The sequence below is a fragment of the Odocoileus virginianus genome, chromosome 32 (genome assembly GCF_023699985.2).
Source record: "Odocoileus virginianus isolate 20LAN1187 ecotype Illinois chromosome 32, Ovbor_1.2, whole genome shotgun sequence".
NCBI classification, from domain to species: Eukaryota; Metazoa; Chordata; class Mammalia; order Artiodactyla; family Cervidae; genus Odocoileus; species Odocoileus virginianus.
Window position 1 is genome coordinate 28,375,195 of NC_069705.1, and position 16,493 is coordinate 28,391,687.

The following is a 16,493-nucleotide window of genomic DNA, read 5'->3' on the forward strand; positions in this document are numbered from 1 at the left end:
ATTGATATTTCTCACAGCAGTCTTGATTCCAGCTTGTGCTTCCTCCAGCCCAGCGTTTCTCATGATATACTCTACATATAAGTTAAATAAGCAGGGTGACAATATACAGCCTTGACGTACTCCTTTTCCTAATTGAAACCAGTCTGTTGTTCCATGTCCAGTTCTAATTGTTGCTTCCTGACCTGCATACGGGTTTATCAAGAGGCAGGTCAGGTGGTCTGATAGTCCCATCTCTTTCAGAATTTTCCACAGTTTATTGTGATCCACACAGTCAAAGGCTTTGGCATAGTCAATAGAGCAGAAATAGATGTTTTTCTGGAACTCTCTTGCTTTTTCGATGATCCAGCGGATGTTGGCACTTTGATCACTGGTTCCTCTGCCTTTTCTAAAACAAAGTTTAACATAAAATCTCAAAAAGATCTACCCCATGTATTTAACAGAATCTTAGGAAATGTAATAGACTGAAGAGAAAATTGAAAAATCCAAAATACAGTAGAAGGCTATAAAAATAATTATTGGCTTCTTATGAAAGAATCACTTCAAGTATGATGGCTTTATATAACCACCTATCAAACAAAGTTTTGTTAATTCTTAGGTTTAAAAAATCTAGTGCCAAGTTATATTCTACCTCCTACCCCTTTAAATAGGTTTCTTCATCATAGATCTTTCAAGATAATTTTCCTTGATGTTTTGTGCTGCCATTTACCAGCTGTCTGATTTTTGAAAGCAGGTCTATTGAGGTGTAGTTTACATACACAAAATTTGCTCATTGTCAGTGTACAGTTCAGTGATTTTAGTAAATTTATGTAGTTATGGAACCGTCACCACTATCCAGTTTTATAACATTTCCATTTGCTTCCTGTAAATGTATTCTTTCTAGACATTTTTTATAGATGAAATTATGTAATATGTACCTTGTGTCTACTTTCCTTTAGCATATTTTCAAGGTTCATTCATGTTGTATGTAGCATGTGTCAGAAATTCATTTCATTTAATTGCCAAGTAGTATTCCATTGTATGGATATAACACATTGCATTTATTTGTTCTTCAGTTGATGGACATTTAGAATGTTTCCAGCTTTTGACTGTCATGAATAATGGTGCGGTTGATTTGTGTACTTATCTTTGGGTGGATAGGCAGTTTCATTTCTCTGACAAATTCCTAGGAGTAAGATAACTGGAATGTATCCTAAATTTATGTTTAACTTTTTAAGAAATGGACAAACTGTATTCCAAAGTGGTTGTACCACTTTATATTCTGACTGAAACTGAGGGTTTCAGTTTCAGCATTTCCTCACCAGTACTTATTGTCTTTTATATTATAGCCATCCTAATGGTACCTAGTGGTATCTTATTAGATTTTTATTTCCCTAATGACTAATGATTTTGGCCATCTTTTGATGTGCTTATTGGTCATAGTTATATCTTTTTTTGGAGAAATATCTATTCAGATGTTTTGCTTATTTAAAAATTTGGTCACTCATCAAGCACTGTCTATATATTGGTCATTGTAAATTCTTTCTATATATCCTGATATATCTTTTATCAGATACATGATTTGTAGATATTTTATCCCAGTCTATGTTTTTGTTTTCTAAAAGATGTCTTTTGAAGTGTAAAATTTTAAAATTTTGATTTTGTCCAACTTACCCTTGTTTTTTTTGTAGCTTGTGCTTTTGATGTTGAGTTGTGGAAATTTGAGCACGTTGTCTAGTTTCTTCAGGACACAGTTCCTTTGTTGTTAAAGTTGGAAGAATAATTCTTAACTCAAGGGTAACTCTAATTTAAATCTGATTTCCCTGTATCTGTTGAGAAAAATGGAACATATAAGCAGAGACCACAAATTCAGAGAAATTCTGTTCTTGGTATTTATTCTGTTCTTCTTCTGACTTATTGGAAAGGAGGAGCTTGGTAAAGGCTATGTAAAGGCTATTAAACATATCTGCTGATCAGTTTTGCTCTGATTTTCTGATTCAAGAGATCAGGTTTACAGATGGAAGGGAATGAGCAGGATAAATAAAGGGAACCAAAATACACAGGGGGTTAAAGGATGGATGAAGTTGCCTGGGAAGGGTGAAGCAGGATGATGGTAGGGTTATGAAGGGGCCTGAGAAACTTTGGAGTAATAGGTATGGTAATAATCTTGATTGTGATAATGGTTTCACAAGTGTAAACATATGTCAAAACTTAACAAATTAAACACTTTACATCTGTTCTGTTTATTGTATATCAATTACCTTAACAAAGCTTTCTTTAAAAGCTGGTTTTAATAGCCATGAGGATGGCTATTATAGGGGGAAAAAACCCTGAAGACAACAAGTGTTGAGGAGAAAGTGTACAAAGCAGAACAGTTGTGCATTGCTGGTGGGAATGTAATATGGCATAGCCACTGTGAAAAAGTTCAGTTCCTCAAAATGTTAAACATAGATAGAATCAGCATATGTTTCAGCAGTTCTCCTCTTGGGTATATACACAGAAGAAGTGAAAGTAGGGAATCAAATAGATACACACCAATGTTCATAGCAGCATTATTCACAGTAGTCCAAGTGGAAACCACCCAAGTATCTGTCAGCAGATGAATGGATAAACAGAATGTGGTACACATACAATGGGATATTTATTATTCAGCCTTAAATAGAAATAAAATTCTGATATATGCTGCATCATGGATGAACTCTAAAGATATGATACTAAGAGAAATGAGCTAGACACAAAAGGACAATTATTGTATGATTCCACTTACATGTGGAACCTAGAACAGGCAAGTCACAGAAATAGAAAACAGAAATTACTAGGCCCTGGGAGGAGGAAGGAATGAGGAGTTATGATGAGTCAGTGCAGCATTTCTGTTTGGGGTGATGTAACATAAATAGATATTTCCATTTCTGAAAATGTATCATGGTGATGGTTGCCTAGCAATATAAATGTACTTAATGACACTTAAATATGGTTAAAATGGTAAGCTTTGTATTATGAATATTTTACCACAATAAAAAATGCAAAAAGAGAGTGCATGAAGTAATACATAAATTTAAGTGGTAATAACAATAAAAAGTGCATAACGAGAAGTTGATAAATCAGCTCCAGGGATTAAGTTAGAAGTAGGCAAAGTCTGCTTCCTTCCTGGCTCCTTTATCCTACCACTTACCTATCAATTATTATAAATTTATTCTCCCATTTCTTCACCCCCCTTGTTTTTAGGCACAGAAAATTATAAAGTGTAAAATAAATTGAATGTATTTAGCCTGGGGAAAAGAAAATTTGGAGGAGGCCATGGCAGCTTGTTTATATTTACAGGCCTGTCAGGTAGAGGAAAGAGGGGGCTTATTCTGTGTGTTCCAGAGTCAGAAATAGAATTTGATGGGAACCAAATATTTCCTGCCTCTGAAAAAGGAATAACATTTTAATAAATGAAATAGTCTATCAGTGAAGAAGACTCCTTGGAATGCTGGAAATGGTCAGAGGGAGGCTGGGGATGTTGCAGAGAGGATGGCTGCATCAGATAGGATGTTGCATTAGATAGGATGTTGGACCAGGTGGTCTCCGTATTAGCATCACAGCAGGAAAAAGGAACTTTCGGCTGGGTTTTTGAAGACTGGTTAATGAGGGAACTTTTTTCACAGATGTGAACAAGGTTGAGGGAACCTGTTAGGGATGTTGAGGTACCCAACAACTAACAATCTTGGGAAGTCTTCACCATTAGGCCTGAAGTAGCAAGGGGAGGCAGTACTGTTCAAAGGAGAAAAGTGTGTCTCTCTACTTACTATGTAAAGTGTTTAAGATTAGTTCCTAGCACATAAAAGTGCTATGTATAGATTTTTGTTATTATTATTAGGAACTATTAAATACTAGATAATATAGGAGATGATAAAGCAGAAGATGCAAAGCAAAGAGAATGGTGACTATGGGCATGATAGCAGTGGTAAGATCGAATCAGGAAGGCTGGTGAGCAGAATGGCTAACATTGGAGAAGAATCACAGGTTCTGGAAAAAGGGAAGACACTAGCCACCTGCACCCTCCTAGAGTGTCAGTCTTCAGGACAAATCAAATGACCCTTCAGAAAGTGCACTGTTACGGCCTGTGTAATGATAAATATAAGGCTGAGCAAGTGAGAGTCCATTTTGCAGTAGTAAAATTATTAGTATGGATTCTAATAGTTGTTAGTCATTTAAAGGCAAAAAGCAGAAAGAAATGATGCTTAAAAGAGTCAGAGTATCCAGGAACTCAGGCTCTGGAATCAGACCAGTACAAGTTCACATCAGGCTCTGCATTTACTATTGTCCAACCTGGGACCAGTTACTTCATCTTGTTGATGACCAGCTCCCTCCTTTGGAAAATGGAAATAATGATACCTACCTCATAGTTAAAATTTGAGTCTGAAATGAAATTACCTATGGTAATTGCTTAACACAATTCCCAGGAGTTTCTAAGGCACCAGTGCATGTTGTTGCTTTTGCTTACTGCTGTTATTACAGAAAAAGAGAATGAATACCTGTGCAGAACTTGAAAAGGGTGAGTGCAGTAAAATATTGACACCTTCTTGCTTTTAGTTGCTCTGCAGGAGATCAGGGCTTGAGCTGTTGTTGTTCAGTCACTAAGTTGTGTCCAGCTGCTTGCAACACCATGGACTGCAGCATGCCAAGCTTCCCTGTCCAGGCTTTTAAAGGACAGCTTTGGAGTATCTTTGCCAGCGCAGAATCACTCTAAGGGGCAGTGTCCTGTGATGCTCTCACTTAACCAGAGCATCTGCTCATGATCAAAGAAAAGCTCTTGTAGCACTCAATGGAAAAACAAAATATTTAATGATTAAATTTAGTACGTGAGTTACATTTAGTTTTGAATGATTATTTTGACATTTCAAGCTAGCAAACAGCATTAATGGGTACTGATGGTGAATATTAATTGGAAAATTGATACTTTTTGTGATTTGTCTGCAGCTAACTCCTTCCTGAGCACCATCTATTCCCTGAACAGTCTTAGGGCGCTGAATTTTAAAACGAGTCTCTTTTGGTGATACCTGCTAATTTCTGCCCTGCAATTTATTTCCAGTAAATCACACTTCATAGATTAAAAGAGAATAAGAAAATGATGGAGGGACTTCCTTGGTGGTCAGGTTAAGACTTCGCCTTCCAGTGCACGGAGCGAGGAGGATCTGATCCCTGGTTGAGGAGCTGGGACCCCACATGCCTCCCAGCCAAAAAGCTAAAACGTAAAACAGAAGCAATGTTGTAACAAATTCAATAAAGACTTTAAAAATGGTCCACACTTTGAAAATCCTTAAAAAAAAGAAAATGATGAAAATTTTCCTCTTCTCCCCTTACCCTGTAAACATGTTGAGGTTGAAAATTTTCACCTGTAACTTTTTATAGTTACTACTCATGTGTAAATTACTTCAGTTCAGTTCAGTTGCTCAGTCGTATCTGACTCTTTGCGACCCCATGAACCACAGCACGCCAGGCCTCCCTGTCCATCGCCAATTCCCAGAGTCCACCCAAACCCATGTCCATCAAGTTGGTGATGCCATCCAACCATCTCATCCTCTGTTGTCCCCTTCTCCTCCTGTCCTCAATCTTTCCCAGCATCAGGGTCTTTTCAAATGAGTCAGATGTTCGCATCAAAGTATTGGAGTTTCAGCTTCAGTATCAGTCCTTCCAATGAATACCCAGGACTGATCTCCTTTAGGATGGACTGGTTGGATCTCCTTGCAGTCCAAGGGACTCTCAAGAGTCTTCTTCAGCACCACAGTTCAAAGCATCAGTTCTTCAGCGCTCAGCTTTCTTTATAGTCCAACTCTCACATCCTTACATGACCACTGGAAAAACCACAGCCTTGACTAGACAGACCTTTGCTGGCAAAGTAATGTCTCTTTTTTTAAATATGCTATCTAGGTTGGTCATAACATTCCTTCCAAGGAGTAAGCATCTTTTAATTTCATGGCTGCAGTCACCATCTGCAGTGATTTTGGAGCCCAGAAAAATAAAGTCAGCCACTGTTTCCACAGTTTCCCCATCTATTTACCATGAAGTGATGGGACCAGATGCCATGATCTTAGTTTTCTGAATGTTGAGCTTTAAGCCAACTTTTTCATTTTTCTTTCACTTTCATCAAGAGGCTCTTTAGTTCTTCTTCACTTTGTGCCACAAGGATGGTGTCATCTGCATATTGAGGTTATTGATATTTCTCACGGCAATCTTGATTCCAGCTTGTGCTTCCTCCAGCCCAGCGTTCCTCATGATGTCTTCTGCATATAAGTTAAATAAGTAGGGTAACAATATACAGCCTTGATATACTCCTTTTCCTATTTGGAACCAATTTGTTGTTCCATGTCCAGTTCTAACTGTTGTTTCCTGACCTGCATACAGGTTTCTCAAGAGGCAGGTCAGGTGGTCTGATATTCCCATCTCTTTCAGAATTTCCCACAGTTTATTGTGATCCACACAGTCAAAGGCTTTGGCATAGTCAATAGAGCAGAAATCGATGTTTTTCTGGAACTCTCTTGCTTTTTCGAAGATCCAGCGGATGTTGGCAATTTGATACCTGGTTCCTCTGCCTTTTCTAAAACCGGCTTGAACATCTGGAAGTTCACGGTTCATGTATTGCTGAAGCCTGGCTTGGAGAATTTTAAGCATTACTTTACTAGCGTGTGAGATGAGTGCAATTGTGCGGTAGTTTGAGCATTCTTTGGCATTGCCTTTCTTTGGGATTACTTACGGCACAGAAATTAATAGATGAATGTCGTTTTTTAAAAAATGACATGCTCTATCTTCTTGTACCAGGAATAATAAATTGCTCTTTTCTTTATAAAAAACATGTTTACTGTTGGTTTTGTTTTTGGTTGTGCTGGGTCTTGGTTGCTGTGCAGGCCTTTTTCTAGTTGTGGCAAGTGGGGGCTCCTCTAGTTGCTTCTCCTGGCAGTGGTGTCTCCAGCTGCAGAGCACGGTCTCTAAGGTGCGCAGGCCTCCGCAGTTGCAGCTTGTAGTCTCGGTAGGTGCAGGGCCTGGGCTCCAGAGCCCAGCCTCTGTGGTTGTGGCACACCAGCTCAGTTGCTTCCTGGGTCAGGGATCGAACCGTCTCACTTGCGCTGGCTGGTGGATTCTTTACCACTGAGCCACCAGGGAAGCCCTGTTCTTCTCTTAAGTAGTATTTTTGTAAAATTCATTGGAATAAATCTCTGTTTTACCCATTATGTTCTCTGCTGCTGCTGCTATGTCGCTTCAGTCGTGTCCAACTCTGTGCGACCCCACAGGCAGCAGTCCACCAGGCTCCTCTGTCCCTGGAATTCTCCAGGCAAGAATCCTGGAGTGGGTTGCCATTTCCTTCTCTATGTTATTAAAATAAAATTCTCATTAGTCTGGAATAATGGGAAAGAAGACTCATGTATTCAACATGGAGAAAAATTTAAATGTGTCTCTTCATTGCTTCAAATATATCACTATCCGTATATGAATGAAAACCTAACTAGGAATAAACTATTAATACTTTCAAAATTCTGATTCAGAGCCATCATATATTACACTGAGTTGTGTGGTATACCACAAACAGAATAGAACTTTTAATGTATAAAAATTAATGATAGGATTCAGAGGGTTGAGACTACATCCAAAGAATTAGTGATTATTTGAGGCTTTGGTTTATAACTGTTATTGGCTTTAGACCACTTATCCTCTTACTCTCAGGTAAGTTCAGATTATTTTTAGTTTTTTATTCTTTAGGTAGTTTGGCATTTAGTGTCAAAATACCTACAACTTTCAAAATAATAGAGAATACATTATGTTCAGCAATGTAAAAAAGTCCTCTATATTTTTCCTTTTTGCCTTTTGAATTTAGTACTTTATTTAGTACTTGGGTGCTAATCTATCAAATTTTAGGGACCAAGAATAACTGAATAGGTAAAGTAAAATATTGCTATTATATTTGAAGACATTTATCTTTGATTCTTCTTTATTTTCTGTTTTTCCTTTCTCCTCAACTTGAGGAAAACTTACTTCTTTGTAGTTCAAGACAAATTTCTAATTCATCTCAAGAGACAGCTATATATTATAAAATACAGTGTTTCCCAAGTCACATCATTTGCTTAGCATCCTTTACCATTTGAGTAGAAAAACTCCCCTCGGGGGACCTTTGGCTGTCATATATCTCTTGCAAAGTAAGCAGGCGTCTCTCCTTAAGGAGAGCTCACTGGCATGAAGTTTCTGGCCTCAATATGTGTGGCTTCTTGTCTGAATCCCCCACGCTGAGTTCTCCTGTTCTCCTCCTCCAGAGGTCATGGCCGACACAGCGTCCCCACTGCGCTGGGTCAGCAGGAACACAAGGTGACCATTTTCCTTCTTCATTATTTGCCTAAACTTAGAGAAAATAATATCACTATTGATTTTGCCCTCAGATTCCCCCTAAAAACTGTGTTGCTATACACAGTAATTATTTGTTTTCATACCATAGGCATGTCTGAAAGATAAAGATGAATTCTCTGCTTCTCTATTTGAGCAGGACACTGTTGAATAATGAGCACAATGCAGAATGGCTGATAAATTCTCCTTATTTCTTACAGGAGTCGCATTGAGACTATTTCAAGCATGTACAAGATCAAGCATCCGTTAGACCCTTTCTGTTTCTCGTAAGTTTTGTGTGGGTTTCCCTAGAACTTTAGAAGTGCTGTGTCCTCTTTCAAAAATTAAATTAAATTAACTAAATAGGGAAAGAAAAAGTGCCTGCATTTTCTCGGGTTTCCCCAGAGGTTTCTTTTATCTGTTTAAACTAACCAGGGATTTTTCACATATTGACATAAGCATTCATTTGCTAATTTCTTGGACACTAAACTGTGTGGAGCCTTCCCCAGAATCTTGAATGAAGCTGTAATACTTGGGTCCTTGGGGCTGCATAAGTCCTGCATCATTCCCTGCACACATATGGTTTTTCCCTCCTCTATCTCCTTAGATAAAAGTCAGTGCTGATCGCCTTAAGGAAAAGAATGAGTTAAATGGACCAATATTCTAGGCCTAGATGCAAAAAAAGAAAAAAACAACAACCCAGCCTTTTCAGAAGGCCCTTAGCACCTGCAGCAGCAAGGTCATTTGCACATACATACATAAATAAATTAACAATGAATAAATAATTTAATCCTGGCCACACAATGCCACCTTGCAGATTTGATCCTTTGCAGCTCCCAGTGAGTTTGTCCATTTCTAATTCTTTTTGATGAAGTCCTCAGATACTTGCTGACTGTCAGGCTCATTTTCGTATTGTTTTCGCTTGATTACTTCTGTATGACCTGAGGTCGCCCTTAAAATCCACATCTCCCGTGAAGACTCCAAAAGACCTTCTTTCTAGCACCCTCCTAAACAAGGATGGAAAGTGCATGCCGTTTCTCCACACAAAAGCATGGAAGGTTTTTCGTCACTAGCCTCCTAAAGCAGCCCAAGCGCAAAAATAACTCATTAAGGGGTACCATGTTTTCGAGGCCTGTTTATCCATGCCCTGGGGTGTGCCTGTGGCACGCCTCCCAGGTCCTGGAGGAGTTGGACCACCTCCCCTCTAACCCTGCTAGCATCCTGTTAGTGATGGCACTGAGTCATGGTGCCTTCCCATCCAAACCTTTGCCCCAGGCTCTTTGATCTGGGGTCCTTCTGGAAAGATCTTAGCCTTCATGGGAGGTGGAGAAGAGATGGGGAATTACTTGTTTCTTTTTTTAAGCTAGTTTACTTGTTTTCTAATTTAAGCGAATTAAGTTTTAAGCTAATTACTTGTTTGTTTTTTTTAAGCTGAGTGTTGCCAGTGTGCACATTCAGTTTAGGCTGTAAGCCCGCCAGCAGGAGTGTCCTAATTAGCAAGTTTCTGTGATCCCCACATCTGGGCTGGATCTTAGCCTTGTGTTAGCTAAGCCCACTCACACAGCATCACCACTGCCCACTCGCTAGTCATTCTCCTCACTACCAAGAAGTCAGCTCCTTCAGTGGGGGAGGAAAAGGAGATTTGAGACCCTGTGTTGACTGAAAACAATAGCCTTCAGTGAATGGGAACACGTTCCTCACTGGTTTTTATTGAAAAATGCACAGACTCTAAATCAGTTGTTCAATATCCTTTAAGAGTTCTGATAAAGTTTTCCATGATTTTTGACAAGTTGTATGGATTTTCAGAAATATACCTTTGTAATTTTTTTCTCCTTCCTTCTTCTGGACCATGGAATAAAAACTTGCTATATTTTATGGGGTCTTACACTTTTTACTTTTTAGTAAAGGTGAGTCTCTGGAATATTTAAGGAAGATGCTAATGAAAATTGTAGTACCATATGAAAGTTTCAAAAAGTAGGTTCCAATACAACATGGAAATCTATTGCACAATTAAGTTTTATCATCTGCATATGATAAAATTTGGGGCATGGATTTTTGTACATTTTAGTGCATTTTGGCAGTTTTCCAGAAGGACCATTTACCTAGGCTGAACTATCAAAGCCCTCCAAGAATTTGGTTCCACTGTCTGAATCCTATTAATAAAAAGGTAGTCTTGGCCTAAGGTGAAGTCAGGATACCTTGTCAATGAAACCCCTCGGCTGAGGAATTTCTGGAAGAGCACATTGATGTGTGAAAGGGGAGCTCTCTGACCAGAGTCGTCCTTTCTCTGCTGATGGCCTTCCAGTTCAAGCAGACCTTCAGGCAGCAGGAGCCAAAAGTCATGAACTACATCAGTCTGTGTCATTTCTGAACCATTAAAAAAAAGCACCCGAACCACCTTTGATACTCTCAAAGATCTGTCATGGTGGAATGGTCATGACAAGGAGGAAATATAACCTCAGATGCTTTCATTACCAGTTGGTGTTCAGTGTGCATGATTCTCCCACAATTATGCTGAACACTCTGAGACACTGGGGCCATTACAATTTCACATTACTGAAGAGAGAGACTGGGTTTTTTTTTGAAACAATTATACCTTTCTTTTAAGGGGAGAGGTCCCCAGTCTTTTTGATGAAAAATCTCTGTTGGGTGTTTTCTGAGCTTTGTGAAAAGCAATTTATGAAAAGTCAGATGAATCTAAACTCCCAGAAAGAAGACTATAGCAAACAGAGACCCCCAGAAATGATGAAACTGCTACAAACACATCACATGCTAAGTCCTAATAGCACTTCTTGCTTTTCCTTATTTTGGAAGTTATAAAACATTTCAAATTTACAGAAAAATAGATGAAAGAGCAAGCACTTACTTACCTACTATTCAGATTCAACAGACATTAAAATTTTGCCATATTTGCTTCATCCCGTCAAAAAAAATTTACAGATGCAACTGAAGCTCTCTTGGTCTCCTTTCCTAGATCATGTTCCCTTCTGAGCCTCCTCAAGATAATTCTAGTTTTTAAAGAAACCTTACTTCCATTCTCTTTCTTTTTTTTTTTTTTTATGAGAGTGTTCTTTGTTTGGCTGCACTGGATTTTCGTTGCTGAGTGCGAGCTTTCTCTAGCTGCGGCTAGTAGGGGCTACCCGTCTTTGCAGGGTGCAGGCTTCTCCCTGCAGTGGCCTTCTCTCGTGGAGCACGGGCTCTGGGCATGCAGACTTCAGTAGCGGCAGCACACAGGCTCAGTAGTTGTGGCACATGGGCCTAGGTTCTCTGCAGCACCTGGGATCCTCCTGGGCCAGGGATTGAACCTGTGTCCCGTGCATCGGCAGGCAAATTCTTACCCACTGAGCCACCGGGGAAGTCCCCATTCTCTTTATTTTCATAATTTACCCGCTAGACTCAAAGTATAATTTCAGTTTTGTAAATATACTGCGTATACACATGTACACAGAGCAGAGAGTGAAGAATGTAAATGAAAAGGTCGACAGTTGATTTTTACCAAGTGTAAGGTTTTTCTTCCTTGTACTGTTGGCCTAAAACAAATGGACCTTCAGTTACTTACTCTCCAGCAAAAATGGGTTTATTTGGGATCAACAAAGAACGGCACTTTTAGGTCTGTAACCACGGCGAGCCAGGAGCTAGCCCCTGCACAGTAAGGAGAGAAGAGGAGAAAAGTAAGTTGGAGTGAGGAGTGGGACTATCGTAAGCAGTCTGTTGGGGGAATTGAGAGATCCAAGTATAGCGGCTCTTCATTGGCTGAGTTGTGACAGTCTTTTATTAGCTGAGCTCTTGTCAGGCAGGAAATGGAGTCTTTTTCCCATTGGGCTCTGCTGTCTTCCTAGGGCATGAGAACTCCCGCTTCTGGCCTCATGACTCTCTTTAATTGAGGTTTCTGGTTATTAATTTTTACAGTGCTAGGTGGCATTAGTGGTAAAGAACCTGCCTGCCAATGCAGGATACCTAAGAGATGCGAGTTCAGTTCCCGGGTCGGGAAGATCTTCTGAAGGAGCGCATGGCAACCCACTCCGGTATTCTTGCCTGGAGCATCCCATGGATAAAGGACCTGGCGTGCTGCAGTCCATGGGGTCTCAGAGTCAGGCATGACTGAAGCAACTTAGCACACATAGTACTTTTATTTAATTTTTACCTGTTATCATAGGTCATATATTTATGTAATGACAAGTAATTATAAAGTAATAATTAGGTATCTTCCCTGAAGCCCAGACAGTAAAGAATCTGCCTGCAATGCAGGAGACCCAGGTTCGATCCCTGGGTTGGGAAGATGCTCTGGAGAAGGGAAGGGCAACCTACTCCAGTATTCTTGCCTGGAGAATCCCATGGACAGAGGAGCCTGGCAGGCCACAGTCCATGGGGTCACAAAGAGCTGGACACGACTGAGCGACTGACACTAATCAGGTAGTAAGTAATGTTATGAATGAAATGTTATGAAATAATATCCTTTACTATTTATAAAGATAAAAGTATTATATCATATGGAAAAGTATGTCAAGGCTCTTTCTAACTCCTAAGACTGTGATAAGCTTTCCTGCACCTACTCCTACTTCATGATCGCTTCCTCAGCCAGAAGACATAAATCAGTATCAAAACTATCAGGCGTAGATTTAAACCAACAAATGGGTATTGAACTAGTTTCTCGGAGATGATCATTATTAGCTTGAGATTCTATAAACCTCCTTTATCAACAAATATGATAAGTAGCTAAACCTGTGTCTGATGATAAAGGACAATATCCAGACATTTTTAAGAATAGGCCCAAGAGCAAATGGGAAGTTCTCAGAAAAATATTAAGGAACTAGAACTGGAAGATACTGATAAGAAAAATGCTAAGATCTGTGTCTGCAAGGAAGGTGAAGTGAAGACTGTTACAAGTGCTCTGAGAAGTCAATCTTTGATACATGTACTTGATAAAATAGATGGCTGTTTCATTGAACCAGAGGAGGAGGCCTGTCCTAAAGAGCTTCTAGCCTAATGTCACCGTTGTATGAGCTTAAGAAGGGTGCCTCCCACCTCTGAGGGACACGGCTCCATGTTAGAATACAGCACTTAGACTGAAGGCTGACTTTGAGCCCCACACAGATCACTGTTTTCTGGTGGCTTTGTGCAGCGCCAGTGTGTCCAGTCGTATGAAGCAATCCTGAGGTCTAGCATCTTTTATGCTCCTTCTCTGTCATTTCCTCTTTTCTTTGGTTCTTTGGAAATGGCCCCTTATGGTGCTCTGGCTCCATAGGGTGAAATATAGATCAGAGACTTGGGTGTGTTCTGTGGGGAAAGCAGGTTGATCTGTTCTTACAACCTGCTTTGGTTCTGCTGTTTGCACTGTTCAGACTTGGTTAAAGGAAAATTTTCCAGTTCAGTCTAGCTCACTCAAGCTCTGCTTTAGTAGTTAGGGTAGAATCTTATGCATTTTGGATGTGTTTATTTGCTCTGTTTTATCATTTTTGTTTACATCTTCCTCAGAATCCCTTGGAAACAAGTGTTTAAGGCAGGATTAGGGTTCTCTTATTTCTCTTATCATATGTTAGTCACACCCCAGTATCTCAACAGTTGTCATAGTCAGTGAAGACCTATTTAGACAAAACTTGCATCAGGACTTTACTCAACAGAAGGATTATCTATCTCATTTACTCTCATAGTGAACAATAAAATGTCCTTGGCCTTGTGGGGCAGAGTAGGGCAATGCCCTGGCCCATCCCTATGTAGGAAGAAAGATGGAGGGCAAGTGAAGATAGACTCTGAGCTTCTTCTAGAAGCCACCACTTTCATCTGAATTTACAGGGCCTTTTCTGGGTCTTATTTCCATAGTGATAGGAAGCAGTAAGCATGTCTGTGGACCAAAATCCTGCCTGGCCAGTACAGGATCACTTAGTATACACATCTTTCCTATGTATAGGATAGTCAGCAGTGAGGGAATAAATGACTGGGATAACCACTGGGTGTAATATTTAACTGGTGGTTGGTATATTCAGTATTTTAGCACATGAGAAGAGCCTGGAAGAGACCATCTTTATCAGGCATTTTATCAGTTACTGAGCCTTGTATTAGGAGAGAGCTATTTACATGCTAAGTATGGGACTTATTAAACTTGTAAGTTTAAGGGCTCTTGTTTATTCTTATAAATTTATTACTTGTTTTTATTAAATCCTTATATATTGCTAAGTGAATTTGTGTCATCATGGGACTTTTTGTGTTGTTGTTCTGTTTCCTCAAGATCCTTATAATTTGAAGTTTATGTTGATGGCTTGTTAATGCTGAACATGAATTCCTATATTCCAGGCTAAGGTTCAGAGGACAAAATGGAAAGTAGTACCAATGGCACTTGTGATTTCTCCCAAATAGAAATTACTCTTCTGTTTACCACACCACTCCTATCCTCATAGGGAGTGACTTCTTATTCCAACCCTAAAGCTCAGGATGGAACTCTTGGTTCCCTTACTTTTCCCAATTAATAAGAGCTATATTTCATATATTCTTTCACTATTCTGTGGTTTACAGCCCAATGTTTTTTATACTCTTTAAAAAGTGGAGTCACTCAGTCATGTCTCACTCTTTTGCAACCCCATGAACTGTAGACCCCTAGGCTCCTCCGTCCATGGGGTTTTCCAGGCAAGAATACTGGAGTGGGTTGCCATTCCCTTCTCCAAGTGATCTTTCCGACCCAGGGATAGAACTCGGGTCTCCCGCATTGCGGGCAGATGCTTTACCATCCGAGCCACCAGGGAACCCCTAAATTAATACTCTTTAAGCTGTTCCCCAAAGAGAAGTTTTTTACTTAATATTAAAAAAAAATGTTTAAAAATTTAAGCACAGTAGTTTTAAAGTCAACTGTCTAAAATTTTGTTCTGACATATGAAAAAGTTGGTGAAGGCTCCAGAACAGTTTGGGGTCTTGGGCACCCAGGGGTACATTGGGTTGTTAGGGAAAGTAAGGAGAGCCTGAAAGTTGGGCTTGGTAGATCTGTTTGGATTAAGTGTTAATTTATTATACAATTAAGTGGATTAAGTGTTACTTTATTATACAATTGATTTTGGCTATTTCCACCTCTCATTAGAAGAATTTTATTATTATTTTTTGCTTCCTTTTCTCTTTGTTTGGGTTTCCCCTTGGTATTGTTCAGTTTATGCTTAAAGTAGTGTTGTTTTTTGGAGGGGGAGGGTAGCTGGTAGTAGCTGCCTTATAAATCTCATGAGCTCCCCCTGCTGTTTTGCAGCTGACAATGCAAGCTCTTTTTAACTTGAATTCTGAGAAACATGCAAGTAAAACCCTATGGGTTTGCTTGATCTAAAAGGCAGACTAATACTTGCCAACTCTCTTCCTGAAAGTTTACAAAATCAGAAAGGAAAGGAAGACTCTTCAAGTGTTTTTTTGTGCTAATACTTAAGCTAATACAAGGGGGTTGTACCCCTCCTTTGCTGTAAGAAGCAGGTCTATACCACTTTTGAAAAACTGCCAGTGAAGAATGAAGAAATATATCATGAAATTATTTAAGGTCTGAGATAGACTGACTAAAATCTGGAAGGTGGGTTTTTAGTTAGTTAAGTTTTGATCTGTAATGGTTTTGAGAAAAAATATGCTTTGATAATAATGAATTGACATAGTTTCTGTTTTTTTTCCCCCAAATACTTCCCAAAACTTTACATGTAGTTTGACATAAATGTATGTGTCTTTAATTAATATAAATTTTCATGTTAAAGATAATTTGAATCACACAGAAATCACATTTATAAATATTTTCATAATTGTACAAGTAGGGTATCATACAGCATCATATTTTGAAAATATCAGAAGATATGCATTCATTAGATTACAAATATATATATTGAAACTGCTACTAGTCACTCTCCCCAGTGTAGGTGCAGAGGTTTCTGCCTTTGTGTAACTTAGTCTATTAAGTAGGCGTTTGTGAGGAAAAAAAAACCATTTAGATAAATATAGAGTTAAATGCTACTATTTGTTGGATATGACATCAAAAGCACAGACAACAAAAGAAAAAGAGATAAATTGGACTTAATCAAAATTTAAAACTTTTGTGCCTGAAAGGATACATCAACAGAGTAAAAAGATAGCCCAAGGAATGGAGGGAACCATTTGTAAATAGTATGTCTGATAAAAGATTAATAGCTAGAATATATAAAGAACTCCTACAACTC

General features: G+C 39.1%; 1 long non-coding RNA gene across 1 annotated transcript in view; it reads left to right on the top strand.

The window, feature by feature from the left end:
- LOC139032542 (uncharacterized) overlaps positions 1 to 16,493 on the top strand; it is a 104,052-nt gene that overhangs the window by 34,143 nt on the left and 53,416 nt on the right. Inside the window, exon 2 of the long non-coding RNA XR_011485070.1 lies at positions 8,550 to 8,615. This is a non-coding gene — a long non-coding RNA (uncharacterized lncRNA). The remainder of the gene's footprint in view (positions 1 to 8,549; positions 8,616 to 16,493) is intronic.